The 7,264-nt window shown below is 38.9% G+C and overlaps 1 non-coding gene across 1 annotated transcript; it reads left to right on the top strand.

The window, feature by feature from the left end:
• The first annotated feature begins 770 nt into the window (after nt 1-770).
• On the top strand, nt 771-877 carry LOC112774594 (small nucleolar RNA R71). The gene has a single exon (XR_003189074.1). It is a non-coding gene; the product is annotated as a small nucleolar RNA R71 (small nucleolar RNA).
• The last annotated feature ends 6,387 nt before the right edge of the window (nt 878-7,264 follow it).

The following is a 7,264-nucleotide window of genomic DNA, read 5'->3' as shown; positions in this document are numbered from 1 at the left end:
CCTACCTAGGATTCGAGATTCTTAAGGACCTCCCCTTGGCTTTTCATACTACCTCTCACTTCTTTCTGGAATTTTTTTATGTCTTTACACTCCTTGTAAAGGTTTGCAAGCATAGCTTCTATTTTGGCCATTCTGTCATCATCATGTGGTGATGGTTGGTTAAAGTTGGGATGCTGAGAGTGATTATTATAGTTTTGGTATGGTGGCTGTGAATAAGTATTTTGTGTTGTCTGGTATGGGTGTTGGTTGGAGTTTTGGTGAGTGAAGTTGTTATACTGGTTTGGATTATGGGCTCTGTGGTCTTGGCCTTGGCTTTGTTGGTTCCCCCACCCAAAGTTTGGGTGGTTCCTCCAACCAGAGTTATAAGTTTTAGAGTATGGATCATTAGCTTGCCTAGATGAATTTCCAAGGTAATTAGCTCCCCCCCAGTTAACTCCTTCTTATGTCTCTAATTCTTCTTGGGGTGATGGTTGAGTGTGGATAGTTGCAGCCTGAGTCTTCTCCATTTGCTTGGTCAATTCAGCCAATTTCTTGGTGATCATCTTGTTCTGGGCCAGGATTGCATCCATATGGTTTAATTCCAAGACTCCCCTGTTGTTGCTCCTATTTGAGGCATAAAAGTACTCATTGTCAGCCATTGTCTCTATAATATCAGTGGCCTCTTCAATGGTCTTCTTCTTGTTTAGGGAACCTCCAGATGAGTGGTCTACAGCCTTCCTTGATTCACAATTCAGTCCTTCATAAAAGATGTGGATTTGCACCCACTCATTAAACATATCAGGGGACATTTCTTTGTGAAGTCTTTAAATCTCTCCCAAGCTTCATAAAGAGTTTCACCATCCTGCTGTCTGAATGTCTGCACTTCAGTTCTTAGCCTATTTACTCTTTGTGGAGGGTAGAACCTTGTTAAGAATTTGTTCATTACATCTTCCCAAGTTGTCAAGCTTTCCTTGGAGAATGATTCCAGCCATTTTGATGCTTTGTCCCTCGAAGAGAATGGAAACAGTAGCAATCAATAGGTGTCAGGATGAACACCATTAGATTTAACCGTGTCATATATCCATTGGAATTTAGTGAGATGCTCATTAGGATCCTCTTGGGCACTTCCCCCAAAAGAGCAATTGTTCTGGACAAGCGTTATGAGCTGAGGCTTCAATTCAAAATTATTAGCATGGATAGTTGGCCTTTGAATACTTCTACCACAATTTCCTGGATTTGGATTGATGTATGATCCCAGAACTCTCCTCTCTTGTCCAGCAGGGTTAGCTCCACCTCTTATGGCATGATTGTTCACCTCTCCTTCATGATGGTTTTCCATATCATCCTCCATAGTTATATCAAAGTATTCATCCTCTTCTTCTGCACCAACAACTCTTTTTCCTCTTGCTTCCCTCCTTAATCTCAGGAAAGTTCTTTCTGGTTCACTATCAAAGGAGGTTGAGGTTTCCTTTTTCCTACCTGTCATACAATGAGCAAGTACAAGAAATAGCAAGTGTATAGTCTACTAAAATAGAGTATAGTTAGCTTGTTGGGAAGTAAAGAGAATGAAGACGTTAAAGAGAAAAAAAATTGCAGAGAACAGAAATGACAGCTGAAAGTAAAATTGAATTAATCAAAAAAAAAAAAGTGCTCAATCTAGTTATCCTTCAATTTAGTAATTGTCAATACAAAACCAATCCCCGGCAACGGCGCCATAAACTTGATGCGTGAAAATTTGCCTCTCAACAAATTTCCTTCCGGCAAGTGCACCGGATTGTCGTCAAGTAAAAACTCAATGTAGAGTAAGGTCGAATCCTACAGGGATTGGTAGATTGAGCAATGTTAATTGAAGAATTGTGCTAGTTGGGCGAAATCGAACTTGAAATTGGGAATTGCAGAAAGTAAATTGGCGAGAAACTTAAATTGCAAGAAAGTAAATGAACATAAATTAAATGGCTGGAAAATAAATGACAGAAGCTTAAATTGCATTAAATTAAATGGGAATGAGGAATTAGCATGAAATTAAAGACAGTAAGTAAATAGAATGGGTAGATTAGAGATGGGGATTCATTGGGTTTTAGGAGATATTGAATTCTCCGGATCAAATCATTTTCATCTCTTCCTCAATTAATGCATTCGTTGACATTGCTTGGCAATCTTAGATGATTGGATCCCAATGTCTTGGGTCACCAATCTCTCTAAGCTTGAACAATTGCCCAATGTCTTGATTTAATTACTCGTGGGAAGAGTTGAAGTTCGATCACTGACTATACCACACAAATTCATAAATCAAAGTATTGGTAGGATTACATGTCACTATATCCATCCAACCCCCAATCTAATCCAATGTGAGAAAGCACTTCTAGCATGAACTCTTCATTCCTCTCTCGAGGCTCCGAAGAATTCCAATTATGGATAGCTTCTCTCTTAAGACAACTATCCAATTGAATTAAGACTGAAAGCTTTCTAACAAAATCAAGAGAAAAGAGAGAAGAAGAAGATGTAAACTACTATTGATCCATTGAATTACAATAGAGCTCCCTAACCCGATGAAAGAGGTTTAGTTGTTCATAGCTTTCAGAATGAAAATTCGGATTGAAAGATACATTGGAAAGGAAGATTAACAGAAAGAAATGTGCAGTAGAAAGTGAAAGTCCGAAAATGTCAAAAAGGATCCGTCCTAACTTAAATTCTAAGCTATTTATACACTCTCTTCCATTGATCTTCAATCTTTGATTTGGGCTTTTGGCCTTGGTGGAATTGGGTTGAATTGGCTCCAACTGGTTTCCTTGCTGTTGAGAAGAGATTGGTTTGAATTGTGAGTTCTGATGCTTCACGTTGGAGTCAACGTTCGATGGCAAACGTTGACTCAAACGCCTTTCAGAAGAAGACCAAAAGACCCGATACTTTGCTGTCATTTGCGTTTGACTCAACGTTGGAGGGCCAACGTTCTGCTTATCCACACGTACGCGTGCTTCACGCTTAAACGTGAAGTCTGTGATTTTGCTGATTCACGTGTACGCGTGCCCCATGCATGCATGTGATGGCTATGATTTTGCTTCCTCACGCATGCGCGTACACCACGCTTACACGTGAGTTGCCTTTTTTCCTATCGTCATGTACCCGTCACTGACGCGTGCGCGTCGATTCACGTTTTTCAAATCCAAATCCTGGGTTCTTTATCGTGGACGTTGGAGGCTAGCGTTTGACGCAATGTTGGACTCCAACGTTTGGGTAATGACACGTACGTGTGACCCATGCGTACGCGTGGATGGTCAATTTTGCCATTCCATGCGTGCGCGTGACTTACGCTTGCGCGTGGATACAAAAATTTTGCTCTTTCACACGTACCTGTCGTAGACGCATACGCGTCACTCAAAATTCATTTAGCTCCAGGATTGAACTTTTTATCACCACGTTGGGGGTAATGTTGGATGTCCAACGCTCCCTCCAATGTGGGCATCAGTAACTCATAGAGAGATTTGCTCTGATTTTCTTCCAACGTTGCGTCCTCTTCATCTTTTCCAAGCTCCTTCTTCAACCTTCTTTCATGCTTTCTTTCACCTATCATCAACCAATACATGCATCAAAGCCTTGCTAAAGTCATGAGAATTTTGATCATTCTTAGCACACAAATAATTATAACATAATTCTCATGAAATCGCATCAAATTAATCATAGTTGGATGAATCTAGGTATGCATGAATTTCTACCCAAATTGCTTACTTATAGCTCAAGAAAGTGCATAAAACCTATTAAAAACAAAGAAAAAGGATAGTAAAACTAGCCTAAGATGCCCTGGCATCAAAGACCCCCAAGAATGCCTACTGGCTTTCGATGCAAGGATGAACCTGGAAGGAGCCGCCGATGCGGTCTGATGTAGGGCATTCCCGGTTACCCTGGCCAGTCTGGCAATCAAGTGGTTTAACACCCTCCCGAACGGTTCGATTGCAATTTTTGACGATATCTCTAGGAAGTTCATGGCACAATTTACTACTAGGATTGCCAAAGCTAAACACCCAATTAGCCTGTTTGAAGTCACCAAATGACAAGACGAACCCACGATAGGTTCAATGATGAGTGCCTAACGGTGGCTACCGTTGCCAAACAAAAAGACTCATGAATGAAGACTTTCGGAAGTACCTAACCACCAAATCGATGTGGATAATGCATGAGATTCAGAACATGGCCAAGGAGTATATAAATGACGAAGAGGTCAGCCAAGTCGTGGTTGCCAATAAGTGGTACCATGGCAACATGGTACCACGAAGCAATCCCGCTCCTAAGAAAACCTCAAAGGAGCACTTCAGGCCCACCCCCACCAAGTGACCAACTAGAGTGGGAAAATTCATAAACTACACCCCTACTAGCCCCAATCATGGAGATCTATCACCAGAGAGTAGCACGGGGCATCCACCCAAAGGCATGACAATTGAAGGAACAAACAGGCAGTAGAAAAAGGCTGTATTATGACTATCATAGAGGATACGCGATATGAGAATTATCGTCAGCTAAGAATTTCTTCTCGGTTAGAGGAAAGAACTTCGTTGCAAGTATAGTTCCCAACCGACAAGTAATGCTCAATCAAAGTTTAGTTTTGTTTGTCACGAGTGTAAACCAATAAAAATACTGAGAGTATTGGATCTCAGGTCGTCTCTCAAAGGAATTGCAGTGAGGTGTGCACATTATTGGTTATGGTATCCAAGGGGTGGTTTAAAAATAAGGGGACAAGAAATTAAATAGCAAGAAAGTAAATAAAACAACTAAATAAAGCAAGTAATAAAGAGACTCATGAATGAAGACTTTCGGAAGCACCTAACCACCAAATCGGTGTGGATAATGCATGAGATTCAGAACATGGCCAAGGAGTATATAAATGACGAAGAGGTCAACCAAGTCGTGGTTACCAATAAGTGGTACCATGGCAACATGGTACCACGAAGTAATCCCCCTCCCAAGGAAACCCCAAAGGAGCACTTCAGGCCCACCCCTACCAAGTGACCAACTAGAGTGGAAAAATTCATAAACTACACCCCTACCAGCCCCAATCATGGAGATCTATCACTAGAGAGTAGCACGGGGCATCCACCCAAAGGCATGACAATTGAAGGAACAAACAGGCAGTAGAAAAAGGCTGTACTGTGACTATCATAGAGGATACGTGATATGAGAATTATCGTCAGCTAAGAATTTTTCAAGGATAACCGAAGTATTTAAACCTCGGGTCGTCTTCTCAAGGAACTTCATGGAAGTATGTTATTATTATTTGTTATGAAGATTGTAAATTGGGGTTTTTAAGATGAGGAACAAGTAATTTAAATTGCAATTAAAATAAGTAAAAGACTGTAAAGTAAATAAATGACTGTAACATAAACTTTTGGCAAGGTATGAGAAATTAGAAGTCCTATCCTAGTTAATCCCTAAGGAAAGATTGGGATTATTGAAGTTCAATTCAATTAGCAAAGATAGCAATTATCGATCATGTTGAGTTTGATAACTCCTGAGTTACTGATTTCTTAACCAAGACCAAAGGGAGAAAAATAAATCTACTGGAATAAAAATGTCTTCAGATTGGAAGCAACAGTAACATAAATAAAAGAAAGCAATCATAAACTGAAATACCTCAAATAACATTAATTCAAAGAATAATCTGTAACATAGAAGAATTCATAAATTAAATTGAGAAGATAAATAAAAAGTGAATATTGAACCTGATAAAAAGAGATAATCCTGAAAGCGAATAAAATCCTAAATCTAAATCCTAAAAGAGAGAGGAGAGAACCTCTCCCTCAAAACTACTTCTAAATCATGAAAAGGTACTAATTGGAGACTCTCCTTCGAATTGATGCATTCCCTCACTTTATAACCTTTGATCTGTGCCTTCTGGACTTGGATTTGGGCTAAAAAGGGCTTCAGAAATCGCTGGGAGCATTTTCTGTAATTTCTGGTGCGTGGCCTCTGTCACGCGTCCGCGTGGGTCACGCGGTCACGTCAATTAGAGTTTTCCTTGCCACGTGGTCGCTTCAGTCATGCGTCCGCGTCATATACGTTTCACTTAAGGCGCGCGATCGCGTCAATTACGCGGTCGCGTCACTACCATTTCGTGCTAGCATTCGGCCACGTCGTCCATGCGATCGCGTCACTGCCAGTTTCTTCAAAGACTCCATTTTGTGCTCTCCTTCCATTTTTGTATGTTTCCTTTCCATCCTTTAAGTCATTTCTGCCTTAGAAGATCTGAAACTACTCAACACACGAATCACGACATCGAATGGAAATAAAGGGTAATTAAAATAATTACCTTTAAAGCATAGAAAACTTGTTTTTCACATTCATCACATAATAACGAAGGGAAAGTAAAATCATGCAATTTATATGAATAAGTGAGTGAAGGATTGAATAAATCACTTAAATGAGGCACAAAATATATCATAAAATATGGGTTTATCAACCTCCCCACACTTAAACAATAGCATGTCCTCATGCTAAATCCAAGATAAAGAGTAAGGTAATGTTGAAGTGGTGGAATCTCATGCAATGCAATCTATTCTAAATGCAACTACCTAAATGAATCATGCAATTCTAATTTTTATTCACTTGTATATAAAACTTACATGTAGTCAAATTAATTCACATTTTCAAGGAATCATATATACATAGCCAAACCTTAGATATTGATAAAGCACTTTTATAATTGAGATGGGAAAGAAGAATATTTTACAAACTTGCAAGACAATTAGTAATTTAAGCACGGATATATGTTGATAAGCTATTGAACCCTCACTGGATTTTGTGTTTACTCTCTAGTCACTCAGTATTTATTGGGTTAATCACTCTATTCTTCTTTTTATCCTTACTTCCATAACTTTGTTCTTCATCTAACCAATCAACAATTATAGAATATAGGCATACAAAAATCATGAGGTCTTTAATTAAGGTTGTAATGGGGCCAAGGTAAAGGTAAGGGTACATGTATAAGGCTAAGTGAGCTAATTAAGTGAATCCTTGATTAGTCTAAGATCTCACCTAACATACATATTTTGTAAAGCAAAGCTTCTTTACCTATTTTCCCATATTTTTCCCACTTTTTATGTTACATGCTCATATTTAATTTTTATTTATTTTTATCCCATGTGCATCGCTTTTTGCATTTGGGGAATTCTTTTGCATCACCTTCATTCAAATACTGAAAAAAAAAATTTTTTTAATGCACATGGTAATTCAATTATTTTGATTTCACATGAGCATGGTTCCCAAACTTTTTATTTTGAATTATTTTATTCTTTTT

Source organism: Arachis hypogaea, chromosome 18, assembly GCF_003086295.3.
Source record: "Arachis hypogaea cultivar Tifrunner chromosome 18, arahy.Tifrunner.gnm2.J5K5, whole genome shotgun sequence".
NCBI classification, from domain to species: domain Eukaryota; kingdom Viridiplantae; phylum Streptophyta; class Magnoliopsida; order Fabales; family Fabaceae; genus Arachis; species Arachis hypogaea.
The sequence above is the reverse complement of the archived record's forward strand: the minus strand, read 5'-3'. Positions and strand labels throughout refer to the sequence as shown.